The sequence below is a fragment of the Perna viridis genome, chromosome 4, assembly GCF_037379345.1.
Source record: "Perna viridis isolate PV_CMFRI_1.1 ecotype Kerala chromosome 4, ASM3737934v1, whole genome shotgun sequence".
NCBI classification, from domain to species: Eukaryota; Metazoa; Mollusca; class Bivalvia; order Mytilida; family Mytilidae; genus Perna; species Perna viridis.
Genome location: NC_142448.1, coordinates 39,824,001 through 39,843,262, shown reverse-complemented (window position 1 = coordinate 39,843,262; position 19,262 = coordinate 39,824,001). Strand labels below are relative to the sequence as shown.

The following is a 19,262-nucleotide window of genomic DNA, read 5'->3' as shown; positions in this document are numbered from 1 at the left end:
CAAACAACATGTCAGAATAACATTCATGTTTTTGTTTAGGTATTTTTTCCGGGAAAACATGTGATTTTTTTTTTTATCAAAACAAATTTTTCCGTGATATTCCAAAATTTTGAGTTGGAATTTTGATTATTGTTTTGAAAGTTCGTCAAATACGCACTTAATTGTTTAAAATGTCCGGTTAAATATTTGTTGTTATGTGTTGTTTTTATTCCCCTCCTCCTAAGGCACCGCTCGTTATCTTTAATTGGTAACTATTAGGATGTGGTAAAAAACATAAATAAGTGAATTGAGTACTAGTATTTTAGGAGGATTTTAAGTAGAACTCCAGTTAAGAATCGTGCAAAATGTGATTCATGGCTGAAAAGCTTATATATTTTTATTTTTGATAGTTTATTTGAATTGCCATTGTAAACAGAAATTAACATTCGGTTTTTCATATAACCCGTGTTCTTAGAAGATAAAAATCATATAGGATTCATTGTAAATTTTAAATTTAAGGGAGATAACTATAAATGACACTCAAATACAATAGAATCTATTGGATTTTCAATGTTGATTATCTCCTAAGAGCAGGCAGATATGAATGAATAATTACACATTTCATAGCATAGACCCATAAAACAACTTAATTACAAAAACAAAAAATGTGTAGCCTGTTTTGGAGGTGTATCATATTTTTCAGATTTTGCATGATTCTTACAAAGACAACTACCTTTTAACTATTTCATGAAGACGTAAAATAACCAATTCACCCACCGCTTAGATGTATTTTTCAGAACCTCTCAACTTTCTAGATGAAATTTTAAGTACCAGTGCACATAAAATTCAGACACTACTAATGGTAAAGTGATTCATGGTGAAGAAAAACCCACCAAACAAATGATGCATTTTTAGTCTACATATGCTATACGTTCACATAACAACTATCTTCTTCTGCATTTAGATCTGCACTTTTTAGAAAATCATGCATCTATCTCCCACTAAAATCAACCAAATAATGCCAAATCAAGAACGATAACTCTGGCAAAGTGCAAATTTCACGAACATTCTATATAATGTTTATCTCAAAAGCGCAACAACCAAATGGAAAACTAGGACTGGTTAAATGATCAGGTACCGTTTTTTAACATGAAATAAAACTGAATTCGGTGGGTTTCTGACATGCATGAATCACCTTCTTTCTAATTTTTAGGAAGAATGCTACTTAAGTTGTGATGAAAATTCATTTATGTATTTTTCGTTTCGTAAAACATTTTCACCATTCAAATTAACTTGAAAATTTGAATTATTTTAATTTCTTTTTGTATGGTCATCAGAAGTAAATGATCAGTATCTCCAATTCAAGGTCATACACCTGCATTTGCCTTTTTTTACCAATAATTTATGTTTTACGTGGGACCATTAAGTTTTACGAGCATTAAACTGACAATGACCAAATTATACTTCGAAGAAAATAATTTCAAATGTAGTTTATGAAACAAGAGTTGTGGCTCCTTACACATCATTTTAAATCTCGATGAGAATTTACGGAATTACGATTCATTCGAAAATATATATAATACGGGATAAGGGTTGCCTAAATCAGCGAGCACCATGAGATTTACCATACATGTACCGTCTGTGCGAGACTCGTAAGAATAATAAAGGGCATTACAAAGAGGGGAGGTCGACCCGATTGAAAATTTTGGCTTCGCAAGTGCAATATTTTTATATTTAAGCAGCAGGCAAAATCAATATTTGTATTTGAAAATTTGCCTTGTAAAATAATGGGAGAGTTTTTTTTCAATAAATGAATAACAATTTATTCCCAAAATTCAAATCCCATACCTCCTTTTCCCCTCGCTCTCAAAATCTCTAGCAACATCCATTTCAGTTTTGGCCTGTCCGATCAATCTGTGAAGATACCGTAAATTTTTCAGTTCTCCACGGATGGTGGGAATATTTACATATATCTTGTGACGTAAACAAAATTCCTCTCTCTCTCTCTCTCTCTCTCTCTCTCTCTCTCTCTCTCTCTCTCTGTTATTTTCATTTGACTGTAGTTAGTTCCCTTTTACCTTATAAATGTAACTACTTTTGATTTGTTTATTACATGTACATGTACTTTAAATTGTAATCGTTTGTGCATGTGTAAAGTAATCGAGGCTTCAAAATGTAGAATATATTATTTATTGAAGTTCTATGTTACAACTAATATTCCATTACAATTTTCAATCAATAGTGAATGGAAGCGTTACAAAAATATTGAGAATTTACTGTCAAAAGTACTTTTACTCGTGAATTAGGGAAGAAACACGAGTTCGTTGATTCTAGATTTCGTGGTTTTAAGGTTTTCAGTATATATAACAATGGGTATCTCCTTTTCTTTGGTAAACGAATTTCGTGGCTTTGGCCTACCCATGTACTTCTCTGTCTAAGAATCAGTCAAAATGTGTATAAGGTGTGTCACGTGAAGTAAAAATATACAGAGCTTTTATTACATTATCGAAGTATTTATACCTCATAACCTCAAGAAAATAGTCAAAACTGTTTGTAAAGTTTGCCTTTTTATGATATTAATAGTTTAAATTTAGTTGAAATGCATTATGAAAAAATGGCGGGAAAATTTTCCCGAACTTTTTCCTTATATAAGCAGTCGAAAAATATCTACGTCACCAATCAATCAGGATAAATTTAAATAGCTTTTCTAGACGTATTTGAAAATGTTTGAGGCAAAAAAGATCAAATTGGGGAAAATGATGTTTCACTAATTGCCTGATTCTACAAAGAATGTTACTTGACATTTCAAACAACCTAAGAGCTGTTAATGGCAACCATAGAAAGTGTATGATATATGATAAACTCAAGAACATCCTAAAATTAGAAGTGGACTTCTACTTTTGTTATAAGAACGCTATGAAATGCAGCCTTTTTTGTCGTTTGTTTTTTTTTCTAAATATATATGATTTTACTTTAATTGTTAAAAATAAATCATGCATAATTATTTTCTCTGCCTAAAAAGACGATTTGAAATTCTAATTGCATTATTTATGTAAGGGAAAAGAGTTCAATTGTAGAAAGCAAGAATTTCCTACGTTATGAGGTAACCAAAGGTTTAGAATTACCACGTAGTGGCCATATTTCAATATATTGGTCTAAATGGTTATGTAACTAACCGATCTAGGTGTGTTGCAACAATCCATTGTTTTCATTTAACATTTGCAATGATAATTGAAATATTTTCTCTTTCGTATATGGTTTAATCCTTGGGGACATTTAGACGTATTTAAATGTAGTGATTTTGCGACCAATAATATACATGTCTCCCAATTGTCGACAGACATACGAATTTCAATTTACTACAATCCATATCGAATGTAGCTTAAGCAACTATAATTATCCTAAATGGTATTTTATTGGTGCAGTCACGAATAAAACATTTGCACATAATAAATATAGTGAACGATTTCCTAAGAAAAGAAACAACTGGTTGGACACAGTTTATTGATATGGCATTTTATCCTGGATTAAGATTACGAAATTCAAAATATCCGACCTGGTCCAAATATCTGTTATTATAAGAATTTATCTCGCACAACATGTTCACTCGGACATGGAAATAATGTTTATACAGTAGACTGATTATAGTTACTCAAGTATTACAACATTTCGCAAGGCTTTTTGAGGTTTAAACTCTTGAATTTTAAAACTGCTAATGAATTGCAGATGCCTTGGTAAAATACAATCAGTCCAAAACAATAGATTGAGAAATTAGGAATTTAACACCGATAGAAAAATCTCAGACAACCAAGCGTAAGATTTCAATTTCTCTAACGAGGCTCTGACGAATCATTGAAATATTACATCAGTTTGTAACCTAAAGTAATACCAAAGAAAGTTAGAACAGACACGTGATCATTGTAAATCATTACCGACCTGATAAATCTAAGAAATAGTAAAAAGTAATTGTCCATAGGAAAGTCTGTTTAACAAATGGTAATATCAGGGTAAAATTCGGAAAGTCCGAAACCACTTCAATGGTCCTGAACTTGTACAGGCATTTCAAAATGAAAGGTGGGTGAAACCAGGTTTTAAACCGTCCACTTCCATAACGGTTCATTATATCCGGCATATTTAAACACAAATGGGCAGCATTAAATTGCTACCAGTTAAAATTGGTAACAAAAAATAAGTGAAAAATACAAAAAAAATATGTAAAGATTCAAAGAATTTCATTGACTTTGTGGGGAAGGTGAGTCAAGTTTAGGACTAAATAATAATATGCAAGTAAAAACCGCAGAAAATTAATTTGTAGGTATTATGAAAATCCGTCGTGTATAATCTGTTTGTTAGAATCAAAATATTTTCGATAAGATACGGATTTTGGAAATAAAACTTTTTAGGCAATGAATGAGACGTATTTTCTTGTAACCTTGGCCCAAAAGCCTGTCTCTAAGGCAAGAGTGGCGTCTTAAGAAGTCAGAATAGTCGCTACCAGCTCTGATGTACCATATATTACAAGAAAGGGAAATTTATAATTTTGACATACAAATCGTCTCGTCTGTCATTTATTTTATACTGAAATGACTACTGTCGTCAGGTTCAAGGTGAAGGTCTAAAAATAACGCGGAAGCAATGTTGGTACTCTCTTTAATTATCATTTTAAGGGATGCCGCAGTTATGTTTGAATGCCAGGTGAATCGTCATGATCTAAACATGAAGTCTACTTATTAAAGTACAAAGACTAAGCGACATTACCATGGTGATAAAGAAACAGCATGCATCCTAAAAAATCCGAATGAAAAATCTGAAATAGTACAGTGAAACCTGTCTAAACCTGTCCTCCTATGGACTTCGGTTTAGACAGGTGTTCGGTGTAGACAGATATTCGGTTAGACAGGTGTTCAGTTTAGACAGGTATTCAGATAGACACGAGTTCGGTTTAGACAGGTGTTCAGTTTAGACAGGTATTCAGTTAGACATGTGTTCGGTGTAGACAGATATTCGGGTTATACAGGTGTTTGGTTTAGGCAGGTGTTCGATTTAGACAGGTATTCGGTTTACCCAGTGTTTATTATAAATTTTAATTGAAATAATGGGACTTTAAAATGGCTGGTTTAGACAGGTTTTTGGATTATTCAGGGATTGGTTCAGGCAGGTTTCACTGCATATATGAACCGCAAAAAACATTCGTGTACTTTTGAAATTCAAATAAGAGATGCTATGTATTTTTTATAATTAGTGTTTACTATTTCACACCTCAGAAGACGATTGAAGTAAAGACTGCTTCTGTTCGTAAAGTGTTTATAGAAAGCTAAGGTACTAATGAGCCTTCAAATTGAAGAGCATAATGGTATATAAAAATATAGCACATCTTTAATCTACGAAATGGACAGACGTTATCTTGACTTCTGTAAGTTCAAACATTTTGATCTATATATTTACTAACAACTTTACCAAACTATCTCAAACGAGCCATCTATTTTCTTATTATACACCCAACAGGAATTTTTCTTAATGGTTTTTCAAGTACTTAATAACCATACAGTGAAAATAGTAATTTTCCCTGCTTTAGAAAAAGAGGTTTCAGATCACAATGACCTTACATTTTAAATATTTACAATTATAAGTCTTAAGTTTGAGTATTAAATAATTTAATCAACGTTTTTGTTTAAAAATATTTAATCGTTAGCCATGTTAATTCGGTATAGGGTTTTAATATGTTTTGACAAAGGTTAAGATAATTCTACGTAAGTTCTAGTTTTTGATATTGAATGAGAAGAATTCGAAAAAAAAATCCAATTAGTGAATATTTATAATAAAGCATTTAATTGTTATTTCTGTTGATTATACGTACTTTTGATGATAAAATGTAATTTGTAATGATAAAATATAATTTCTGGCATTCAAATGTAATTTCCGATTACTAAATGTGATTTCTGATTATAAAAATGTAATTTCTGATTGTCAAATGTAATTATTGATTATTAAATGTAATTTCTGATTGTCAAATGTAATTATGTTTATTATTAAATGTAATTTCTGATTATCAAATGTAATTTCTAATTATTAAATTTGATTTTTGATTATTAAATGTGATTTTTTATTATTAAATGTAAGATCTGAATGATTTTATTCAATTTCTTATGATAACAGTTACTTTTTCAATTATACCGTTCTTTAATTGTAATATTTTTTTTAATATTGGTATGAATGAACTGTTTTAAATGCATACGATAGTGTCTCGTAATTCTATTTAGATTTGGTGTTGATTTTTGTGAACTTATGATATCGTAATATGGTCATAAAAATAAATGTTTTAGTAATATCAATGCATGACACTTTAATAAGCCATTAATTTTTTTCTTTTTTTTTCATTTGAAATATTGTGATTTGAAGCTAGTTTCAAGGATGCATGTATAAATGCTGTCACTTATTACATGCATTAAAATGTAAATGTATATTACTAAACGTACACTGTATGAATGAAAGCATTTCATTAAGGAATGTCCTAAATATTGACTTTAGCTAAACCGTAAATGCATCAAATAAAAACTTGATTTAAACATCACTGCGATATGCATTAATGTCATTGTGAACGGAATATATTTATTATTTATAATAATTATTTATAATATTTATATTTTCAATTCTTCGGCTTTTGGAGGTAAGAAATTGTGGCTTGGTTTTTAGCAGTTGTTTTTGCTATATGTTGTTTTCTCTTTTACATTTTAACAAAATCTAAATTTTACTTTATACTTCAAATCAGCCATCATAAATAGGGTATGTAAGTCTCGTCATGTGATCCCGTAATTTCACGAGAATGGGTCCTAGTCCACCATTCAAAAGCATGGAGATAAGTCATTTAGAGAGCGTTGAGTTCAGTGTTAAGGGCAAAACATCTTTTTTTTTTGGTGAAAAATGTCGATCAAAAATGACAAAGTCTATTTCTACATGATAAATGTATTAAGAAAAAATATAAAATAGAAGTTTTTGCATTCTTATACAGCGTTTCGAGTAGTCTATCCGGAATCAAACAATTAAATGCAGATCGGTCTTCGGTTTTCAATACGTTCTACGTCGGAAATTCCGGTAAAGAGAATAAAACCAGAACGAGACTTACATACCTTACAAAGGCAAAAAATACAGAAGCGTCACCAGTAAGATGATTCAAATACGTCAAAATCCTAAAACAAGGCAGAAAAATGAAAACATGAAACAGAGACCGAATAAAAATAATTACAAATGAAAAATGAAGATAAACGAAACAAGAAATCAAAGCAAAAAATAACATACTATCAATATGAACTCCCAAAGGAAACCGGGAGTGACACCAGCAGTTCCGGGAGGGTAAGTATGACCTGCTTGGCCAGGGACACCGGCAATATTGCAAGTGAGTATAATCCGTAAATGATCTAACAGCAATAATGCAGTTCCCCGACACGTGACAAGGCGATAATCAGATGTAGTTAATGATAGGCGGATCCAAAGGAGAGGCTAGGGGATTTCTGCATCCACCACTGTGCAAATGCAATAACTATGACTTCAAAAATTTAATATGTAGATTGTTCATAGTGCGATACTGTAAAAGGTCAACAAAAGGTCGTCAACTTTAAAATAACTGTAAGTGACACAAACATATGTTACACATATGGTAAATGATGATTACAAAATAAAACAAAATCATTGTTCACATCAGATAAATTTGATTGTGGAAAAATCTAATTTGTTACATACAGATCATTGTAAGTTTCTGGTCAGCATTAGGCAATGATTATGCAGAACAAAATGTGGAACTATTTATTACTGAAATACCTTTAATATACCCAACACTATATACATGTAAATACGCTATATATTGCCGATTTGTGAAGAAAAATTGCTCAAAATTCAGTGAAACATTTTCATGCAAATCATTCCAGACATGATGCTACAAATTGAAAACAATCTGTCATACTTAAGTTTCAGCAGTGCGTGAGTGCGTGCGCGAGTGCGTGCGTGTGTGCGTGCGCGAGTGCGTGCGTGTGTGAGTGCGTGCGTGAGTGCGTGCGAGCATGCTTTGTAATTGTGTTGAATGTATATGGGCAACAAGAGGTATAGAATTATTCGCCAAATAGTCCCATTTGTATTAATGTGTTGTATCTTGAAAACCGATTAAGTGTGTTTTGACTCGGCGAATGTTTCTAGAAAAACTGAGAACACTTACCCTACCAGTGCACCCGGTTTATAAACAAGCTTTTAGTGGCGTCCAGTTTGCTCGTTTATTCGTGTAAATTTATTTATGTGTGTATTTTGTTTATTTGTGTTTATTCCTTTTGTTAACTTGTGTTTTTCATGAGCTTTGTCTATTTTTTTCTGTCTAGTCTTTGTGCCGCACCCATCCACAACCCCGGATAACGAAGGTCCATTTTTTCATTCTAATCCTTGTTTATTTTAGAGATACATTTAAGCGCTCAGACTTGTGTACTTGCAAGAACGAGAATCGAAGTTGGGAATGTCATCATGGAGAAGATTCCATTTATGTTCAGTTTTTATTCGTTTGAAGCAAAGAAAGAAACAATAAACTATGGATGAAATATCGTTTAAAACTAATTGCATTGGGAAATGAATTTAACACTCGCAAGTCTAATATAACACTTATATTTCGCATTTGAAACTTGACGATTTTAATTAAACTGAAATAGATATTTAAATTCAATATACTCGCATATTGAACTTAGAAATATAACTCAAATGCTTCTATTTATGTCCAACTGCAAAGGAAACAAAATCTTTCAATAATAGCGCTAAATCGCTAAAAGGAATTTGAAAGTACAAACCCGGTGAACTAACAGTGTAAAGCAGCTGGCATATGAGAAATTTAAGAACTTCAAAAATTGTCGAATTCTGGCAATTTTCCGATCCATTTAAGGTTCCATTTTGACTGATTTCACTATATAAATGGTTTATTCACACAATTTCTTTTCATTTATATCGTTTAAGAGGTCAACGGGATTCAATTTTAAGTATGAACTTGGTCAATTGCAAATTAAAGATGTTAATTGGACTACTTTCAGGCGCGTAGCTGCCGTTAGGCAAAAAAGCTTTTGCCTGCACTTAATTTTGCCAATTTTATTTATTTTTTTTTTTTGAGATAAAATACATCCAGGAGAGGCATAAATGATGCTCTAAAACGCTAAAGCACCTTAAGCGGCCCCCAGACCGCCTGCCGTAATTTTGCCTACACTTCAATTTGGCCTCAGCTACGCGCCTGACTTTCTTCTTTAGTTTCTTCAACTAATTTATTGTTCTTGAAACAACAGTGATATCAAAATATACTATCACAGTTTGAAAGACAAATTAAGGGGGACAAATATAAGGTAGAGTCTTTTTTTAATAATCAGACAGGAGGTGATTCATGCATATAAAATAAACCACCGAATTCATTTTTTTTCTTGTTCAAAAACAGTTACTGATCACATAACCAGTCTTAGTTTTTCATTTAATTGTTGCGCTTTTGAGATAAAAATTATATAGATTGTACATGAAACTGATACTTAGGTTCATTTCTCAAATTTGGTAATGATTGAAGAACAATACAAAAGCTCATTACGAAAAAACTCTAAAAATAGTTCGTTTCTTACGTAAAATTGTACCCTTTTTAACACTATATCCAAATAAAAATTTTTTTGCAGCATTAAGGCTTTTCGGAGAGAAGGATAAGAATGCGTACGGTTATACGTATCTGATTTCTGAACGAACACTATTTGTAACAACTAAGGAATAAAAGATGACGCATTTAATCTATTTGGATTACATGTACTTACGCAAATTATAAGTAAAGCAATTCACTGCATACATGTGATATCTATTAATGTTTACGTGATGTTCGGAGGAGATCACAATTGGCTTCTTTTTTTATTATGTAATGAATAGTAGTTTTCGAAATAAACCTGTTTAATCGTTTTTTCTGTTTAAAATAGAATATCAGATCTATTTATTTTCAAAGATTAATCAAGAGAACAAGATACAGGCAGAAATCAAAAGAATATAATCCAAGGATTAAGACCAGAGAGGGAAAACAGACACACACAACACAGAATATGAAACAACACATACAAAGAAACCAAAGCAAATGAGCAACTCGGTTCCACATAAAAGTTGGGAGCAAGGACCAGGTGCACCGGGTTAGGGTAAGCGTTCTCTGCTCTTCTAGAAACACCCGCTGAGGTAGAAGAACTAGGACTCTATTGATCCATTAAATTACAAAAAATAATCAAGTCTTTCCAAATATTGAACGGAATGATTTTATTACTGCTCACCGTCCACAATCTCCTGTGCAGATCTAACTACAACTTCCTGTACACCTTTTCACCACGTGTCACTCCGCTAACTTATCAGCAATTGTCTACTATATACTTAATAAGCTATGCTTTATAGAATGTACAAATGTAAGTATAATTAAGATTTTTGCAGTTCAATAAAAAAAAAGTATGTTCTAGACTAGGTATTAATAGTATTATACACATGTATAAGTATAGTATCTTTAAGGTTAGTATTCAAGAACTATGCGTGATGATAAGGAAAATGTGCTAACGGTAAGCAGGCTTTTTCAGCGAATTGATATTTCTTGTAGATATTATAGGGAAACAGCAATGAGTTCTGTTACGTTTGGTTTGGCAATAAAATATTGTTTAGTTAAGCTTTTTTTATTATTATAATTATTTATTTTTTATTATTATTTTCGATTAACTTAAGGTTAAACCATGTTTGATGAAGATTTTACGCTGAAAAGCATATACAACCCAAAAAGTCCTACATGTGGAGACTGTCGACCCAAAATGAAGAGACAAAGTGACCTTTTGAAATAGATCTTGATCATTTATTTGACAGTGATTGACGATGATCAAGATAAACTTTAATGGTCACCTTCTAAATTTATCTACATTGAGAATCGACAGTCTCCACCTCTAGAACTTTCTGCCCCTGACGTAGGCCGTTATGTCGAAAATTTGGACCTCACGTTCTTTGTTTTAATTGTTTTATTTGTATTTTATTTGTATAAAGTTCTCTTTTACACATGTACCTTTAAAATGTGGCTATTATTCACGTCCATGTACAGATGAGATCAGCTTTAACCTCTCAAGGGAACTGTCAGAAGAACTGACTATAGGACAGTTCTGAAAGTGTCCTAGAACAGTTCTAGAGCCAGCTCTTCTGACAGTTCTAGCAGAGCTCTACGAAAACAGTTCTAGTAGTAGAGCCATCTCTGCTTAAACTGTCAGAAGAGCTTGCTCTAGAACTGTCAGAGAACTGTTCTGAATCTGTCATAGAACTGTTCTGATGACAGTTCTAGGACAGTTTTCTGAAAGGTTGGAACTGATCTCATCTATGTATACCAAAGTGCATGATCTTATACAGAAAAATGATCTACGTCGAACCGTTCTTTGTTCAAACGGGTTCAGAATATAAAGAGTCTAACTAAATTATACATTGTTGACTAGTTACTCAATGTTGTATTTTTAAAATCTGGAGAATATGTACACGGCATCATGCCTTAATGTACATTCCAACGGTCTATAAATACACTAGAGAGCATGTAGTAAAGCAGCCCAGCCGATAGCAGGACAATATTTGACCGAGTTCTTTTTTCATGTATCACGGATGCAGATTGCGATTGTCGTTTTTTGCCATTTTAGCAAGTTTTTCAAAGGGACGTAACACACCAACACCCGACAATCTGGTTGGTGGTCTCATTGGGGAAAGGAAGAACAGTAAACATTTTTCGTTGAACCCTAAACTATTTATACTTCGGTAAGAAGCTAAATGGTTTGAAATTAATTATTAAAAAGTAACAAAGTACATGTACTTACCACAGCTAAAATAAGTCGAATATTTTAATTAGAAGTCTACTACTGACCATTGCTCCAATCGGACAGTAAACCAGTCTGTTGGGTTGGAAGCTTACTTATCTTTGCTAATTTTTTTAAAAAATGAAGTCAAAGTCGGGAATATGAAAAAGGTCTATTGAAGTTACCGAATTCGGAATGTTGTTAAACACAAGATTTGGAAGCTATTCATTAAAACGAAAATGGTGCTAACGGTTTTTTTAAACATATTCAAATACACATTAATATGAGGAAGACTATCAAAAGTCAAAACAATAAGACAAAATAGATATTAACTGCCAAATTAACATGTAATCTGTCGATCTCTTTAACTACAAAAATATGCAAGGCTTTATTCGTGGTCTGTGTATTGTATCTGAGAAACAGGTAATTAAAAGATAATAAACCCACTTGAATGAAACCAATGCATGAAGTATGAAGACACCAAATCAACTGTCATAACTAGAATTCCCACTATTGACTTGCAATGCATAGCTAATGAGCGGTAAAATGAGGTTTTTGACTGGGATGTAAATTTTTGGAAACGACCAATGAAAATCGCTGCAAGTGTCAAATGAAAACAAATCTGTATCGTGAAACTAGTCAAACTGAGAAAACACACTCATCATGAAAACGTAGAAAATCTGACATGCAAGGTTTTATAGCAAGCAGTTATAATTTATAGGTTGTGAACTGTTACCGCAGATCAAAATCAGGAAGGGAAAGTGGAATAGTTTATGTAACTTTATCTCGTGCATCTGTTTCAAAACTTGTAAAATTAAAATTCAATAATATATGTTAATGAATAGGGCCCGAGGCAATCGAAAGGTAAAATTCCTGTATGACTGAAGTTTTGTGGAAGTTCAGGCACGACAAATGTGGGAGAAAAATTTGAAAATTCCAAAGGATTTATGATTAAATTACTAAAGCAAGAATAGCAAGGTAAGTGACAATTTGAATTTGGATAAAAAATGACACTTTCCTTTTATTAGTTAGTTTATTTATATCATTACATACATATACTAATATGGTATTCATTGGAAAATGTTATGTTTAGAGATTAACTCAAGGGCGTCTCCAACTTCAAAGTTTGTTTAACAAATAGAAACAACGGAGATGCCACTGAGGACAGGAATTGCTATACAGCAGCTCATAATTGATAAACACAGGACCGATGAAATCTTATTTCCTTATATCGATTCAATAAAGGAATGGAAAAAATCTGTACGAACTCTTATTAAATTACGGAGCCAAAAACTATCGTCGTGCAGTAATTTCAAAAATAAACACTAACAAAATAAAATTTCTTCATCGACGTTTTAGGGCTTTGACAAATAAGGAAAAAAAACGACGGATATACATGTACGTGATGCTCCTTTATCATGTTCTGTTATTATTCATTGCCTCTATCTTCATCTCTATCTTCATGTTCATCAACGTAATAAAAGCACTTAACTCATAACCGCTTTATTTTATTTTATTAACACCACTCAATTTGCACTTGGCCTTTCACACCACTTACGCACCAGGATATACAAATTATGTTGTAAAATAAGTTCTAGTTGCCAGGCCAAAACAATAGTATGTCTGTTTCCTGCTACCCTACCTACCCCAGTGTAAACATGCATGGCCGTTATTGCTCAAGCACCGTTAAAATGTATATTATTTCCAATTCACTCAAATGGAACGTACAATACTTTTGAAAAAAATATAAAAATTCCTTACCTACCTACCATTGTACAACAAGAGAAAAACAAAATATTTCTTTTTATTCTTTCTTTCTTTTCCTCAGTTCCCTGTGGTTTCAGGCACAAGAACGCAATTAATTTTCAAGTGCATTTCAATATACACATTTGAGCAGATTAAAAAAATTCCACCGGCGCAAACTGAATAAAACTTCTCTGCCCTAAAGATATGTACTAACAGGATTTTATATATAAATTGTAGAAAATTTTACCATCATTTTCTGAAATTAATACATATAATTCGGAGATGGGGTAAACATGACAAATGAACTGAGTTAAAAGTCCTAAATTTTAACCTTCTTCCACTGAACCAAATCACAACTTTTAGTCAGAATTGATTAATGAAAAAAAAATCTCATGTAATTTTAACCTATTTTCTACCAATTAGAGGCAAAACTTCAGCAAATAAGTTTCCAGTAAAAATATGAAAAAATGTGGAAGGTACCTACTACCAAAGTTGGAACTCTATACTATATACAACGAAAACCAAGGGGAATTAATTGTGTTCTCGTACCTTCATATTTATTCTAAGTGGTACGTTATGGTTTCAAAGGTTGAATCTCAACTTCGATTTTATTTACATACAATGTATTTCTCAATGATTTTTGATAATGTTATCATCGCGGTATTTTCTTATCTATTGTTTTGATAGTATTTGCATTATTTTATAGTTGTTAAAAATAGCCTTGATTTTGATCAAAGTTGCTAAGTGTTACGTCCGCAGCTTTTGAAGTAAGATTGCTGCTTATCTAGTTCTCTAAGTTCTGTCTTTAGACAGCCACTAGATATGTTCTCATCACCATCTAGTATTGTACTTATAGAAATTATATAACCAAAATGTCATAATAGAGATATTCGTCATATTTAAGTGATTCAACTGTCAAAGAAGTGTAAACGCCGTGTCCCACCATTGGGGTTCGTGATTCTGTTTAACGAACTATCGTTAACTTTTCTGCACCAGGAAAAATGTAGGCTTCAAAGATCAATTCGAGACAGTGTTTTTCCGAACTTTTCGAGTTCTATTAAAGTACATTTGATCATAAGTGTAAACAACAGTGATTTAGCAGTAAAGAAATTAGCCCCCTGGGTGGCCCCAACCTTTCCACATAAAAATCAGACTGTTGCGTCTCAAAATTGGAGGTTAAAAACACACATATGACTGCAAATCTTCCACAATAATAGAGTTATTTGTGTTTATATCTTTGGATTCATGCATACATTCAATATATCGTCAAGCCATTTCCCCCTTTCACTCTTCGACTCTCTGTAATATATTCAACAATATCGTCAGAATTTCTTGCCTGCAAATTTTGCTTTGAAATTCTTCAATTTAACAGGATTTGACTCAAAGCAAAATAAATGAATGTATTAACAATCTATCTTAAAACAAATGCGATGACAAAGACGACTAAATCTTCCATCCGGCATTTACATGTTGTTGGTATTAGAATGAAAGTGCTTAATGCAAATATAGTGAGTACCTGTAATATAATTAACTGCAGGGAATAGATTTAGTCTTCCATGATGGAATGGTCATAACCTGATAGCTGTCTTAGTTACATTGTATTTATCTGGACTATTGACAAAATATTTAAACTTTCTACCATTTCATATGCATTTTAATACAAGTTTGATTAAGAGTAATCATGGGAACCAAGATTCGAGCAGAAATCAAAAGCATGTAAATGCAGGGTCAAAGACGAGACATGGAAAATAGACAAAACACAACAAAGAACATAAAATAACCAAAATAATGCATACAGAATAACAAAAGTAAATGAGTAACTCGGACCCCACTAAAAACTGAGAGTATGGACCTGGTGCACCGATAGGATAAGCGTCCTGAGGCTTTACTTTTCTAGAAACACCCGCCGAGTGGCACATAAAAAATAAAGTCCAAGGTGGACAATAGAGGAAAGGAAAACTATGATACGTTGAACAAACCAGTTTTCGTGGTGCAGATATATATACTGTAACGATCCATGAGTTCGCGATGACTACCATTAAATGTTAAAATCATTTTATCATGCGATTGTCCCTTTGACTTACCAAGACAGTTCACCAAGTGATGGTCATTCAGTTAAGGGAAGATCAACTCAATTCCTTGAAGTTAACCAATTGCAGACTTATTTTTAATTATCAAGAATAAATGTACTCTCGCACTTTCGGAGAAAACGAGACAGCAAAACGAGAAACTTTGTTCCTAAGTTATCAAAATGCAAACAATTATTTCTTTTTTAAATATTAATTTCATTGTGTTGCATAACCGGCGTTTTCAAAGTTTGAAATATAAAAATTTGTGTTAATTATTCGTCATACAAGTACCAAAGTACTAGAATAAAAGTAAAATAAAGGTGATTTTGGTTGTTCGAAATGTTACGTTCGTGTACCTAGCTGTGCATGGCAAAAATGTAATATTTCAAAAATATTTGACTAAATAAGATATTAAGCGAACTATTAAAAAGCAGAAAAGAAATGCGTTTGCATGGAAGCGTGAATAAGAACGTCTTTACTACTATTTTTAGAAATTTCTTAATTTGTTGGATGTGACCTTGACATACTTGTACAAATGAACTCAATTTGTTAAACTGATAAGGAAACATTTGATATGCATACTTACATGCATGTCATGAGGAAAATCCATATTTCATGAGCATGTTCCAATTTTAGGACACTTTTCGATACTTATTATGTCTTTGGTGCTTTTAGCTGGGCAAGATAGATGGGCTGGACACTGCAAATAACAAAAAGACTTTTCGTCTGAACTATACAAAATGTACTTTCGTAGTATTTATGCGTACAATATTATATACATGTATAATTCCGCGAAGATACCCAAAGCCTTTCGTCGCAGAAGTACATGTCATGCACACTTGTCGACCTACAGTTAAGGTTCTATACCAAACATTCAAAAAACATATTTTGCTTTTTACACATGTTAAAACTAGTCATATAAGATTCGGGTGAAGTTCATACCTGGTCGTCCATTTTCTTGACGTTACCAATAATTTTGTCATTTTAAGGAGGTTGACCTAGGGTAGGGGACATAACTCTTACAAATCATTAGAACGTTTGTATACAGTATTTTACTTCAATTTTATGTAAGCATTAAAGTAATTTTGACTGCTTTCATTCTGTTTCAAATGAAAGCTTGATAGGCTTTGGTGAAATTGGAAATGATGCAAACATATCACTGATTTCAGGAGTTACGTCCCTTACCTTAGGTTTACCTCTTTAACTTCATAACCTGTTTAAAAATTGTCAAGCTAATTGTTACAACAAGTAATGTAGTCAATTTCGTGAAATAAATTTTGGACTTCCGAATTGATTTGAATGACACGAGTCGCGATTAACATTTCTTAGTTTCATTGACAAAGAGATTTAAACCTTCTATCAACAGTCCTATGAAATTAGAGAAAGTTGAAATATCCTTGTCAATTGCCCAGATACTTAAGTCATTTTATCAAAGATAAGCCATTCAATCAAGAGACTAACTTTTACTGCTGAAGTTAACTATAAAACTCGCAGTAAAAATACGTTCATGTTAATTATGCAGCTGTAGTTTTTGTTTATTTAATTTTGAAACCCGGATACATCAGCAAAAAAAAAAATACATGTACCATGCTCCTTACAACATGAGCAGGATCTACATGTACCACCATTAATTTTGTTAATTCACTTTTGTAGAACAAGACTTGACTTACTTTTTTAAGCTTCATAGAAATATTTGCAACAGGTGCGTGCTGCTTATTAAATTACATAGTTAACTGCACATAAAAATGGAATGAACTGACTTTTATCATCCTGCTACGAGCAATTTACCTATTCTTTACCCATCAACTTATTCACCCCTCTTAACTCATGCTAATTTAAGCTGATCCATTTAATTATGAAGCTAATTAAAATCACTTTTATGTACTTAATGTAAAATACCCATACAACTTCAAAAACTATATTGCCAGAACCGTAGAGAAGCCATAGATTCACTGCAATTAAATATGGTTAAAACTAACCAAAATTTGATATTAAAGTTAACCCGCATTCTTTTGCAGTGTGACCTTTAAATTTGCTTAACTCCTGCACTGAAATATCAGGACAAAGGAAATCATTTTCCATATCAAAAGAATAGTTTTATCTAATTCAAACGTGATTATCATTACGGTTTGTGTGGGTGTGTTTGTTCTTTTTTAAGTAGTCATGTCATTCCTTTTTACACGTTCATGTATACATGTACGTGATATGTTTTAATGTGAAAGAGGCCGAAAACTAGACGTACATACAGTTGCGATCACTTCTAACCTCTCTTAAATTCTGTCAGTATCTGTCAAGAATACTGCTCTATGATAGCAGACAGTACAGAAATCCTGACAGAAACTGTCCTAGGTGGTGACAAAAAAATACGATATGCTGCTTTAAACTGTCATACCCCTGGACAGTTCATGACACTTTTCTGCGTGACGTCATTTATAACAGGAAGTCCGATCAAATATGAAAACTGTTCATGATAGAAGGTACGAGACCACAATTATCTGCCCTTAGCTTTTCGTTCGAATATAGTTCCTATAATAATAGGGGATTTTTCAAAAAATTTTTTGAAACACTTCCTTTCAGAATTTCTCATACTTTTTGTGCTCAAATGGAAGAGGAATAATGAAATTATTTTAGTAGATGTGTTGAAATGAGAAATTTGACATTTAGGTTGTGATTTGGTGAGGTCAAAAAAGGTCAAGTTTGTGACATACAGAAGCCATTTTGGGTCATTTTTAGGGTATCTCTGTGTTTATGCATAAAATTTGAAAAAAATAATGGTAAATTTTTATATATTTTTTATATAAGTTGTTGGAAGGTTCAAATTAACGTCCCTGAAAATCTGAATTGAATTGCGCCGGTGGAATTTTTTTAAATTACAGAAAGGCTATAAAGAAGACAGTGGGAAAATTAATTGTGGTTTCGTGCCAGAAGATTAGAGCAGTAAACAATTTCTGCATGACGTGAACTAGAAATTCAGAAGAGTAGTATCATAATCTGTCAGGAACTGTTCACAGTAGAAAGTCTGTCCTAAACCATGACAGAATCTGACAAGCTGCGTCATGGGTCTTGACAATTTCTGACAGTTTTGAGCTGTTCGATTACAGCAAAAAACCCTGACTGACTTGAAGAGAGGTTAAAAGGGATCGCAACTTTAATTGTATATTAAATTACTGAAGTGATTGCAACATGTTAAATTTCTAATTGGCTTCAACAGTTTGCAGATTGTGAAAAGAACATTTCAACACGTTTTGAAATAAACAAATTGTTTTGTGTTTTTGTTTGGTTTTTTTTTTTTCGTTTTGATTAATCAAACAACAGCCGTAATATCTGTAAAATCTGTCTAACCCAAGATCCTGAATAATCCAAAATATGTCAAGGAAGCCTCTGAATGATCCAAAACATGTCGACCAAAACCCTGAATAATCCCAGACATTTCAACGAAAACACTGAATAATCCGACACATGTCAACCAAAACCTGAATAATCCAAGACATGCCAACCAAAACCCTGAATAATCCGAAACATGTCAAACAAAACCCTCAATAATCCGAAACATGCCAACCAAATCCCTGAATAACCCGAAACATGTCAACCAAAACTCTGAATAATCCAAAACATGTCAACTAAATCCCTGAATAAT

At 32.5% G+C, this 19,262-nt stretch overlaps 1 protein-coding gene across 1 annotated transcript in view; it reads left to right on the top strand.

The window, feature by feature from the left end:
• Positions 1-12,328: 12,328 nt before the first annotated feature.
• LOC148620041 (FMRFamide receptor-like) overlaps positions 12,329-19,262 on the top strand; it is a 75,052-nt gene continuing 68,118 nt past the window's right edge. The window contains exon 1 of the mRNA XM_088580618.1: positions 12,329-12,788. The gene's annotated coding sequence lies outside the window, so the exon portion shown is untranslated. The remainder of the gene's footprint in view (positions 12,789-19,262) is intronic.